This window comes from Pleurodeles waltl, chromosome 7 (assembly GCF_031143425.1).
Source record: "Pleurodeles waltl isolate 20211129_DDA chromosome 7, aPleWal1.hap1.20221129, whole genome shotgun sequence".
In the NCBI taxonomy this organism is placed as follows: Eukaryota; Metazoa; Chordata; class Amphibia; order Caudata; family Salamandridae; genus Pleurodeles; species Pleurodeles waltl.
In genome coordinates, this window is record NC_090446.1 from 142,506,558 (window position 1) to 142,519,318 (window position 12,761).

A 12,761-nucleotide genomic window follows, 5' to 3' on the forward strand; every position below is an offset into this window, starting at 1 on the left:
TTGATGTGGTTGATATGATTAGAATAGTTAGTTAAGCAAAAGCATAACATTTGCCTTCTTGTCCTTAATAAAATCAAGACTTTCCTTCACTATGCTAAATGGGTAAAGCTACATTTTGGGTAAAGAGTTATGGTTTTAGCTTCTTTGCTCCCTAAATCAGCTAGCCATATACAAATTGCCCTTGATTAATACAAATTGTTTGGGATATTCAGTAGTTGTGCTCCAATGTTATACTTACGCTGGTGTGAATATACAGGCAACAGGATGGCTCATTGTGGCGCTTATGAAAAATCCACCTCAGACTTAGTTGCTCTCCTGTCAACTCTTTCCCTGGCAAAACTTGCATCTTTCATGGACAGCTGGATGACAAGCGTGCTATCAGCTGACCTGCTCGGAGGACCCTACCTGGCCATTTCTATCGCTTAAAAGCTGGGCTGACAACCCAACCCTCTATGAATCTGCTTCTCCACCCTTCTGTGCAGTAGTCTCTCACAAGAAGAAGCTTTAGGGCTGCCTGTCCCCATTCCACAACAGCAGAGAAGGTAATGGACCTCCAGCAAGAACTGTCATTGGCTGAAGGTAGCTGACCTCATGTCGTCTCCATCCATCACCAGGTGAGGGCCAACAGTGACCATTGCACAACTGGGACAGGAATTATCTCTCAGACCAGTGCCTACACAAAGCATACTCAGCATCCTTAAAGACTGGACTGTTTAGCCAGGGTAGACACAGCATGGTTAAAAGCACAAGGTGCAAGGACCCCGTATGCAGCTAAACAACTCAACAGATGCAGTCTTTGATCTCCACAGTAATACGGGCAAGGCAGAATCCAAAAATGTTTATAAATCAATATTTCCCATGAGCCTTACAGCAGGATTTTACAGGGCGTGATGGTCTGTTAGATAGAGCCAAGACGATTATCTTCTCACACCAGTCAACTGGTTAAGCCACACTAAGTATTTAATGGAAATGCCCATAATGAGAACTAGATGAGTTGAGTAACATTTCCTTCTCTTCCAGGGGATCCTCATCAAAGTCATAAACATTGAATATTCCCGCCCTTGTGCGGGGACCCCGGAGCATATATCTATAAAATACATACATATTATCATGTGTAAAACAGCAATGCAGGCTATAATCATAAATAGGCTAAAATGCTTTATTTCTATGCAAGTTTTTTTTGTTTTTTTTGTTTTTTTCATATTATAAAATCACAATAGATCATAAATATCTACCTAAGCCCCAAAAACTGGACTTAGGGAAGTAAACAGCAGTAAATAGCAGAGAAAAATAGAAAAAAACACATTGAAAAACAATGAAGCATTCTTAGCCAATAGGCTGCATGCAGGTTAACACAGGAGAACCATAAAAACTTTGGCACCGTGCCTTTAAGACCCTGAGCACCTCCAGTATCCCACCATGCCTCAGGGGTGAAGGGAAGGTGACAGTTGGTTCACAGTTAGGTCAGTTCTTTTTTCCGGCTTCTTCTGAGAGGATCCTGGAGCATTGAGCTCTCAGTTTTTCTGAGTTTTTCTTCAGAAAAATCCCTAAAAATAGTGTTTTTCCTGTTTACTCGACAGATAACATCTTTTGTCTGAGTTTGGCAGTCTTTTCTGACAGAAAATGCCATCTCTTTTTGTAAAATGTCCTTCTTGTGGGAAGAAGAAAGCCCAGTCAGACCCACACTCTCTGTGTATTGTCTGCCTGCCACAGAGTCACTGTCCTGACACCTGCAAGTATTGTAAGAAGATGTCAAGGAGGACTCTCAAAGACAGAGAGAAAATCAGGCTGCATGGGCTTCAGGAGAGGAAAAAGTCAACATCCTCTTCACTTCCCAGGCCTCCAACAGAAGGAATGGCCAGATCGACGTCGACAGGTAGGATTGTGCCTGTTTGTTCTCCATCGACGTCATCGTTGCCACCGTCTCACCGGCATAGATCGCCGTCGACGGTGTCCAGACCGACGTCGAGGGACAAAGCGTCGAAGCATGGACAGCACAGGGGTACATCTCCGTCGACGGCAGGCCGCCGTTCGGCGTCGAGCCATCTCCGGCGCTCCCGTTCGCCGTCGAGAACGTCTCACCCCTTGGCGTCGAAGGACAAGACGTCAAAATCGCCACGACGGCATGAACATCCGCCGTCGACCACTCGCCACTCAACGTCGAGACACACGACGGCGAGTAGGTCCAGATCCCGCGATCGACGCTCGGCGTCGAGGCATTCAACGTCAAGACCTTCGACGTCGAGAACAGCCGAGCCATCGCATCTTTCGACGTCGAGGATGCAATCGACGTCGACACAACCTTCAGCTGTGTCACAGGCAGTAGAGCCAGCGGATAAAGCTCCCTCACCGGTGGTCTCTATACGGAGTGCATCATCCCATTCCAGAGCGGGCTCATCGGGGCATGTTTCTCCCATCACTCTATCACCTAGATGGTTAGAGAGCCTGAATAGACCGGCAGCATCCCTGGATTCCCAATACTCTAGGATGTATTCTCCTACTGCCTCATTACCTAGAACGCCATCGCCTACAGCTAGAGCAGGACGGGCTCGTTCTGCTCCTCGTCAGCCGACCACAAGACCTGCACACTCTGCTACAGCTTCTCGTAGCAGGTCTCGTTCCCGAAGGAGAACCAGGTCGCGAACACCACACAGAAGATCACCCTCTTGGTCTTCTTCAGGATCGTCTGTTGGGCGCTACTCCCCCACACTGACAGATTCTCCACCTGCTAGGATCTCACCGGTGGATGATATCACCACTTTTAATGAGGTTCTTTTAAGGGGAGCGCAGAAACTAAATATTGAGGTACCGGAGCCGGCCACCTCATCCTCAGTTATCTTTGAGACTCTACAACACAGATCAGTCTCGAGAAAACTGCTGCCACTAGTACCGGGTTTGCTGCAACCTACTATGGACACCTTTCTGACTCCAGCCACTCTCAAGTCTGCCCCGGCTAGGATTCAAAAGAAGTACAAAGCTCTGTAGCAAGATCCTTTATTCCTGCGGAAGGATCCGCCACCGGACTCTGTTATCTTAGCCGCAGCCAGAAAAACACACTCTGTGGCATCATCTTCCACAGTCCCCCCGGATAAGGAGAGCAGACACCTAGACTCCCTGGGGAGAAAGATGTGCGGTACGGCGGCATCTGCTATGAAGGTCTCCAGCGCCTCAGCACTTCTGGGCAGATATGACCGCTCTCTGTGGGACTCACTCCACAGATTTACAGAGAAGTTGCCCAGGGAAGATAGACAGGACTTCCAGGAAATCTTGCAGGAAGGGGGCCTAGTATCTAACCAGGTCATCAGCGCGGCGGCGGACGGGCGGATTTGGCTGCGCATGGGTATGCGCACGGAATCTGCGCTAGGAGGGCTTCCTGGCTACGGCTCACTGGTCTGAAACAGGAAGCACAACAACGTATTTTTAACCTCCCATTCAGCGGGAATTCGTTGTTCGGTACCCACGCGGATGAAGAGATAACCCGAATGAAAACAGAGGTGGACACTATGAGGGCAGTGGGCCTGGAACGTAAGAAAGACTTCAGGCGGAGGTACAGGCCGTACGACAGACGCCCATTCCAGCAGAGGGTTCAAACCCCTCACTGGTCTCAGAGGCCACAGCAACGACAGGGGCGTCCCCTGTTTCAGGCGCGTAGACCCACAAGAGACCGAGAGGCAAGTAGACCTCAACAGTCTACAGCAAAGACACCAACAAAGCAATGAAGCATTGCTTCCCTCAGCACTGTGCACCACTCCGGTGGGGGGAAGTATTACGCATCATCTTCACGAGTGGCACTCCATCACAAAAGACAAATGGGTGCTCAATATTGTCGAACATGGCTATTCTCTTCTTTTCAAAAAACCTCCTCCACACTTGCCACCAGCAAGATGTTTTCCTTCTCATCTCAGCCTGCTACGCAAGGAAGTTCTTGCACTCCTACAAAAGAAAGCTGTAGAAAAGGTTCCACCGGCACAAAGAGGAAAAGGGGTGTACTCCCGTTACTTTCTGGTGGCGAAAAAGGGTCAACAGGGCATCTTCAGGCCAATTCTGGACTTACGGCTCCTGAACAAGTACATAAGAAAACAGAAGTTCAGGATGCTAGCCCTTCACCAGATTGTTCCGCAACTGCATCAGGGAGACTGGATGTGCTCCATCGACCTACAGGATGCATATTTTCACATCCCAATAGCATCCAAACATCGGAAATTCTTACGTTTCCAAATAGCGTCACAGCACTACCAATTCAGAGTCCTACCATTCGGCCTGAAGTCTGCACCCCGAGTCTTTTCAAAATGTGTAGCAGTGGTAGCGGCACATCTGCGAAGACAAAAAATATTCGTCTACCCCTACCTGGACGACTGGTTATTGAAGACTTCCTCTCCGGATCAGGCGAGAAAACATCGAGACATTGTACTAAGAACTTTCGAGTCTCTAGGTCTTCAAATCAACCACAACAAGTCAACCTTGATTCCAACACAAAACCTCCACTACCTGGGAGCTATACTAAACACAGAGCTCCAAAGAGTGTATCCTTCGGAGGAACGACTTTTATCGATCCACAGGAAGTGTCAACAACTATTAAAAGCCGATGCACCTACTGCTCGTCAGGTGACATCGCTTCTGGGCTCCATGGCTTCATGCATCTTCATTGTCCCGAACGCCAGGCTACACATGAGGCCCCTTCAGGAGGCATTAGAGAACAACTGGAGCCAAAAGACTGGTCGCTGGGACGACAGAGTACGACTACCAGCAGCGGCTTTTCAATCACTACAATGGTGGATGCACAGACCTCACCTGTCGATAGGTTCTCCGTTTCACCAGACAATTCCAGCCGACACTCTGGTAACGGATGCGTCTCTTCAGGGTTGGGGTGCTCATCTGGGTTCCTTCCAAGCTCAGGGTCTGTGGTCCGACAAGGAAAAGAACTATCACATAAATCTACTGGAGCTCAGAGCGGTCCATCTGGCTCTCAAATCTTTCTCTCCATTGGTTCAGGGGAAATCTCTCCTAATTCAGACAGACAATACAACCACAATGTATTATCTGAACAAACAGGGGGGAACAAGATCACTACCTCTATCTCGAGAGTCCCAAACGATATGGCATTGGCTCCTGGCCAGGGGAATGTCTATCACAGCGGTACACCTGCCAGGTCAGCAAAACGTAGAGGCAGATTTCCTGAGCAGACATCTAGAAGACGCGCACGACTGGGTCCTACACGACGAAGTCACCGAGGACATCTTCGGTCAATGGGTCGTCCCCAGTTGGATCTCTTTGCAGACGAAGTAAACAAAAAATGCCCAGACTTCGCATCCAGGTTCTGCCGTCCGGGATCTCAAGGGAATGCCCTGTTGATCAACTGGTCAGGGATATTTCTCTACGCCTTTCCACCGATTCCCCTCATACCGGCAGTAATCAACAAACTTTACAACTCCAGAACCAGAATGATTCTGATAGCGCCACAATGGCCCCGCCAATTCTGGTACACGGATCTACTCAACTTATCGGAAAAACCTCACAGGAGGTTGCCGTGCAGACCGGATCTCCTGAGCAGAATGGAAGGCAGAATCCTACATCCCAACCTTCCCTCTCTGAGCTTGACAGCATGGCTCCTGAATTCCTGCAGTATGGGCACCTAGGGCTCTCACAGGAGTGCATGAACATCTTGAAAGAGTCAAAACGACCTTCCACGCGGCGTTCTTACGCTTTTAAGTGGAAGAGATTTTACATCTGGTGCTCTCAACAAGGTATAAACCCCATACGAGCTCAGGAGGATGTCATACTGTCCTATTTGCTTCATCTGGCGAAGTCTGGTCTGCAGGTATCATCTATTAAGGTACATTTGTCGGCAATTACAGCTTATCGTAAGTCGCCTTCTCAGGAATCCTTCTTTACGATACCTGTAGTCAAGGATTTCTTAGAAGGCTTGAAAAAGGTTTTTCCTCCCATTCGGAGACCTTCTCCTCCATGGGAACTGAATGTAGTCCTGTCAAAACTTATGGGCCCTCCCTTTGAACCTATCCACAAGGCCTCTTTACAGCACCTTACGTGGAAGACGGCTTTTTTGGTGGCCATTACTTCAGCGAGGAGGGTCAGCGAAATTCAGGCTCTGTCTTGCAGAGAACCGTACACGGTTTTTCACGATAATAGAGTGGTTCTGCGAACTCACCCATCTTTCCTTCCGAAGGTGGTGTCAGAATTCCATATCAATCAGACTATATCTTTACCGACTTTCTTTCCCAATCCGGAGACTCCGGCTGAGAAAGCATTGCATTCTTTAGACTTGAAAAGAGTGCTGAAATTCTATTTGGACAAAACAAAACCGATTAGACATTCTAACCATTTGTTTCTGAATTATGGTCATTTAAGAACAGGAGAGGCAGCGTCTAAACGAACGATATCAAGATGGATTGTGTCTTGTATTGTTAACACTTACCAGCTGGCTAATAAAAAATTACTGGCTAGGCCAAAAGCGCATTCCACAAGGGGAAAAGCGGCTACTGCTGCCCTCCTTAACAATGTACCAATTTCCGAGATTTGTAAGGCTGCTACATGGAAGTCTGTGCATACCTTTACTAAGCATTACTGTTTAGACTCGGATGCAAGAGCGGATGCCCAGGTGGGGCAGGCCTCTCTTAGAAATCTATTTGCATGAATATGTATTCTTTCCTGCACTTCTTTCAGACAGTCCGCAGAGTCTAGGGATGGGCTTGCTAATCTATTCAATGTTTATGACTATTGATGAGGATCCCCTGGAAGAGAAGGATAAGTTACTTACCTGTAAATCCTAGTTCTCTTCCAGGGGTATCCTCATCAAAGTCATAAACAACCCACCCTCCTCCCCGGACTCAAGTCTCCTAGAAGTGCAGGACAGATTATCTTTCTGATCAGTTACACAGATTGTCACCGTAAAAATGTACTGACCTAACTGTGAACCAACTGTCACCTTCCCTTCACCCCTGAGGCATGGTGGGATACTGGAGGTGCTCAGGGTCTTAAAGGCACGGTGCCAAAGTTTTTATGGTTCTCCTGTGTTAACCTGCATGCAGCCTATTGGCTAAGAATGCTTCATTGTTTTTCAATGTGGTTTTTTCTATTTTTCTCTGCTATTTACTGCTGTTTACTTCCCTAAGTCCAGTTTTTGGGGCTTAGGTAGATATTTATGATCTATTGTGATTTTATAATATGAAAAAAAAAAAAAAAAAAAAACAACTTGCATAGAAATAAAGCATTTTAGCCTATTTATGATTATAGCCTGCATTGCTGTTTTACACATGATAATATGTATGTATTTTATATATATATGCTCCGGGGTCCCCGCACAAGGGCGGGAATATTCAATGTTTATGACTTTGATGAGGATACCCCTGGAAGAGAACTAGGATTTACAGGTAAGTAACTTATCCTTTTCTGTTATTTAGCTTCTCCAGCTTGATTACAAATATAGAAAAAAACATGTGGATCTGTAAACAATACCAGTACTGGTGATGTGTACTTTGAAGTAAGTGATTCACTAATCACGCTTCTAGCATGGAAGAATTCTAAGTTGCACGTTTATTTTCACCTGATTCACATTCTTTTGTCTAACTTATCATGTTGGAGGTACATATGCAAGCTGCATAACAACTATTCTTGTTTTCACAGCTTGAACAATACGTCGATGACGCTTCAAGAAAAAGTAATTTTCAGCCATTGGAAGACCTGCTGCAAGCGAAATTCTGTCATAGCATTACTCAGAAATGCAGCAAGCAGTTTTTTACCAAGTTAGATAAGCTTATTTGCAGGGTGAGCCAATTTACTACTTATATTTGGCGATAAGTGAATATATTAGATGTTTTTGGGTTCCCTGTGATTTTGTAAAGATGCACAGCGACAACTCTGTGTTATGGGATTTTAAAATTTGTAAACAGTAAAATATTGCTTCCCCCGTTCCAGAGTCAGTTAGCTAATTCTGTTTTCCACTTCACAGATAAAGAATTCCTGAACACACTGTTGCATTTTTAAGCTTATGTCTGTTCTGAAATTAATCAGAAGATTTTTGGCTTTGCTTAGCATCTTTAGACGTGTGTGAATATATATATATAGAGAGAGAGAGAGCTGCATAAATTATGCATGAAAGGAAGCAAGGAACTCTGCATAGTTCCTATGTTCAAGTGGAGAGCAACTCCTTTATATAGAACACCTTATAACACCCCAAGACTTTGAATCTGCTTATCTCAAAAGTCTGATTGTCTAACAGAGTTTTTAAACATAGGATTAAATCGCCCAGTGCCATACATGCCAACCTAGAAAGTGAGAAAGCCCTGTGCCATTTTTCCAGCAATGTATTTAAGTATAAGACGAGGAAATGCCACCCATGTTGAGCTGATAAATGACAAAAGCCTTTTTGTCTCTCCAGGCACAGAGCCGCATCTTTGGATTGGTAAAATACAATCAAAGATCAAACCAAAAAATGTGCTGTTCCTATATCGAACCAGGGTGATTAATATTGTATATTATTATTTATTTTTTAATACACACATTTTTATTTTATTCAAAGTAACATTTGTCACACAACAGGTTTGCTAAAGCATTATATATGAAAGCATTCCCCGTTAACCCAACTGCCACCAACATGCAGGAGAAGTAATTCTCACAATCTATTACTGTATATTCTAACCTCTCATTGGCTGTATGGGGTATTACATTTTTTGGAGCGAGGGCCGTCACCCATTCCTAGAGGTGCTTTGTCATTGGGCTAGCTCCTCGTTGGGCCAGCGCTGCAGTGCCCATTGGGCTCCTGGAAGGGGGTCTTTGACGTAGATATTTTTTCCAATTGTGTAGTTTGAACCCAGGAATACAGATGAATCCTTGGGAAAATATGCAGATTGGTGCAAACAAACTGTCATTAAAATCAACTGTGAATCCCTGCAACTACTTTATTTGGAAGGGCCCCTGTTAAGGATAGAAAACATAAAGGGGGGACTGTAGAGGAAATAGTGTACTCTTGTACTCCCTTTTGAGGTCAACATGTTTCCTTTCCAAAACTGTCTAAAAAGATCAATGGCAATTCTTCAAGACTGAATTGTTATCTAATCTACCTTTAACGGTCCCTATCCTGTTTAAGTATTGTAGGAGGCTGCCCCTCTATGTAGTGTGCAAAGCTAGCCACACTGTGCAGGGGGTCCAGGCAACCACACATTGGTTTACAGAGGTAAAAACTAGATCACCTAATGTTCAGATTTTTATGCTGGCTTGGTGTCGAGCAGTTAGGCCAAGTGCAAAGCGTTTGGTGTACTCACAATATCAATCATGCAACTCACACATCCGAAGGAACAACTCAAGACCAATTTATAAAAATACTTCAGATTTTTATATACATTTTAAGAGCAAGATTATCATAATTGGTTAAGCACTTTTGGAGATATGAATTTTTGAAGTTTAATAAAAATAGTCTTTTTGTGCGTAATTATGCACCATAGCAATCAATGGAAAGTCACCTTTAAAAATACTTCTGAAATCACACAGTTGCTTTCCCAAGTTCTTCTTTTGCAGGTTTGTCGAGGTCGTCGATGGGCGCACTGTGCCAGCTGGAGAAGTTTGGGCAGCTCCAGGTTCCGACGAGAGCAGCAGTGAAAAGTCTTGTGAGCTGGTGCAGGGCCACTGCGGGGGACCACTTGGAAAATGTCTGTACAGGTAAGTTTAGAGGTGGTTCCTTGGGGTCCCCTTAGAGTGTCGAGGTCGCAAGGAGTGAGGGACCCTTAGCGCACAGCAGGTTCTTCGTTGCAGGGCACAGGACTGCCGGGTGCAGGGCGAATTGGTGCGCCAGGAGCTGTGCGCAAAGATGCCCTTTGGAGCTGGAGGTAAGTCTGTTCAAGGGTTGTTTGCAGGACAACCGGGGCACTCTGTTAGGAGGTCCGGGGTGTTCCTGAAGTCCCTAGACTGGTGCTTCCTCCTGTTCCTTTTTCAGCCCTGGGTGGGCGGGTTTTCCCGGTGTCCGATGTCATCTGACCAATACCCAGGGTATTGGCACGGTTTGACCACTGGAGGATGCAGTGCCACCAAACTTGGGACACTTGCAGGGTTTGTCCTTGCGGTTGTTGGTGTATCATCGCATCCAGCTGCAACTTCAGATTCAGGAGTTAGCGGTTGGTCAATGAAGTGATTCTCACTGGTTTGTTGGTTTCTTCTTTGTTGTAGAGTGGTACCTCCATTCTGGAGGGAGTTTTTGGGCGATTGGCGAAGCCTGGAGGTCCTCTAGGTTTCTTGAGGTCAGTCTGGTTGTCCAGCAGTTCCTCAGAGGCGATTGTCTTGTCCTGGGTGCAGCAGGCAGGGGTTGGCACCTTTTCTTTGTGCAGCAGGTCTGCAATTCTCTGGCCTTGGATCTTCTTTTTGCTGGTCTTCATCGTGTCCTTCAAATCTGATTTCTGGGTCTAGGGGTGCCTACTAAATACTGAATTTAGTGGGCGTTTTTAGGGGGTATCTGGTAGTGTCCAGTGGGACACTTACCTTTTGGATGGCTACACCTACTGCAGTGACCACTTCCTGTGGGAAGGGTCACTTCCCTAACCCTGATTGGCTATTTTCCTTCCATCTAAGATATAGGGAAATGAAACTGAGTGTCCACCTCGCAGACAACACCTTAGGGGTGGTGCATGCAAGATGGGGCCACCCCTCCTACCCTTTGTGTGGTTTCCCGTCTTTGCTCCCGCCAAAAGTGGGGGTTTGCAAAGGGGCTGACCATCTGCTGCTAGCAGCAGGCCTCGGAGATGTGTTTTAAAGGCGGCAAGCCCGTTGAAGCTCACCACCAGGGCAGTGCACATTCCTGAGGGAGGGGTTTTTAGCACCTCCACCCAGGAAGGGCATTGTTTTACAAACCGGAGAGACAGGCCTCTCCCCTAGGTTTGTAGATTGGGTGTCTGGAGGTGGCAGGCTGGATAGAACCAACCAAGTCAGGGTAGTTAGCTTTTGCAGGGAACACCTTTGAGGGGGCCCCTGGGTACATTTAAGGATAAATCCAATACTGGTACCAGTTTGGATTTATCATTCTGAGTTGTTTTATGCCAAACAACCCAGGGTTCAGAGTGGCCATCATGTAGCTGGGAAACTCGTGTTGTCCTGGGTCCAGCATATGTATTAAAATGGCTGCTCTGTTCACTCACTATGTCCCAGGTTTGGCAAGGACACAGTGGGGGCATATTGCTCATGCAGTTATGCCCTCACATATAAGATGGTGCACCCTGCCTTGGGGCTGTAAGGCCTGCCAGAAGGGTGTCGTACCCATAGTAAATGCAGTATATGGTGGCCAGGGCACACAGGCAGGGTGCCATGTCAAGTTTGTGTTTTAGGTTTGCACCAGGACACTCAGCCTGCACTGGCAGTGCAGGGCGAATCTGGATGCAGGGCCCTAGAGGGTGGCACAATCAGTGCTGGTGCCCCCAGGGGCCTACCCAAAGAACCTCATCCCCTGGATAGCTAAGTACCCTTTTACTAGGGAACTATAGTGGTAGCTAAGGGTGTATCCAATTGTGCCAATGCATCACAACAGTTTTAGGGAAAGAGCTCTGGTCGAGGAAACCTGGTTAGCAGGGGCCCTGGGCACTACAATTTTTAGGCTGCATCAAACATCAGGCAAAAAGTGGGGGCTAACAATGCCAAAAAGAGGCCTTTTCTCACAAGTATAGTAACCCCAGTAGTTATATCACCATCATTCTATGTGTACCACAGGATATACAAATACCCATTAAGTAAATTTGTTCCCATTCAGTCCAACCTGTAAATCAAACTGAGGTTCATGGTTGTGACCAGCATTTCATATTCGCAACATACCACTGTTATATGCAAACATGTTTAGACAGACAAGCATACGTAGACAAACAAACACTGAGGCACTCGGTGCAAGGATCCTGTTGTGTATCCACAGAATAACAGTAAATATGTTTGAGAAGCAAGCAGAAAATCTCTAGATAGCTCACTTACATTCCACTAGAGCAGGACCCCATAGGACACATGACAACCTGGGCCTTACGTACCGTATTCTACTTTAGTAGAAAATGATAAAGACGCGGATAAAAGTTTGTCAGTTTTCTCAGCAGGTAAATTTGAAAGGGTCCTTGCTCCAGAAAATGTAATACCCCATGCGGTAAGTGTTGGAAATGGCCCTCTGTACAGGGTCACCCCCAAAGTTTTTACTACTTGGCTCACATTTCTGCTGAATTTGTTTTTGTTGTCCTTAGGACTCTGAACACTTTACCACTGCTGACCAGTGCTAAAGTCAATGTGCTCTCTCCCTAAAACATGGTTTGGTTGGTATATAACTAATTAGCATATTTAATTTACTCATAAGTCCCTATTAAAGTGCAGTGCACTATATGTGCTCAGGGCCTGTACATTAAATGCTACTAGATGGACTGTATCACTGCTTGTGCCACCCACTTCAACATGCCTCAGGCCTGCCATCACAGCCTGTAGGTGCAGTTCTCCAGTATTGGGGTATCTTTCATAGAGTCACATGCTTGAATCATTCCCCGTCGTCGAAGTGGGAGTCCCACGGTACATAGAAAGCAGTAAATTAAAATTTTGCATTGAAGTTAATGGAAAAATACATTCACTTTAATAGCTTATCAGTGTTATTAGAAATGACCCAATGTCCAGCCAATCATGTGAGTGCACCCTTTAGAACCCTCACCACAGAGGCTCCAGTTTTTCAGATTTTCTAGCATACGTCATGTGAGGGGAGTCTCCCTGAGCTCTGCTCAGTTTACTTTTTCCTTACAAGAATTCTT

At 46.0% G+C, this 12,761-nt stretch overlaps 1 long non-coding RNA gene across 2 annotated transcripts in view; it reads left to right on the forward strand.

Annotated features, from left to right (window-relative positions):
• LOC138303888 (uncharacterized) overlaps positions 1 to 7,868 on the forward strand; it is a 141,709-nt gene extending 133,841 nt beyond the window's left edge. For both annotated transcript variants that reach the window (XR_011205462.1, XR_011205461.1), the window contains exon 3: positions 7,642 to 7,868. This is a non-coding gene — a long non-coding RNA (uncharacterized lncRNA). The remainder of the gene's footprint in view (positions 1 to 7,641) is intronic.
• The last annotated feature ends 4,893 nt before the right edge of the window (positions 7,869 to 12,761 follow it).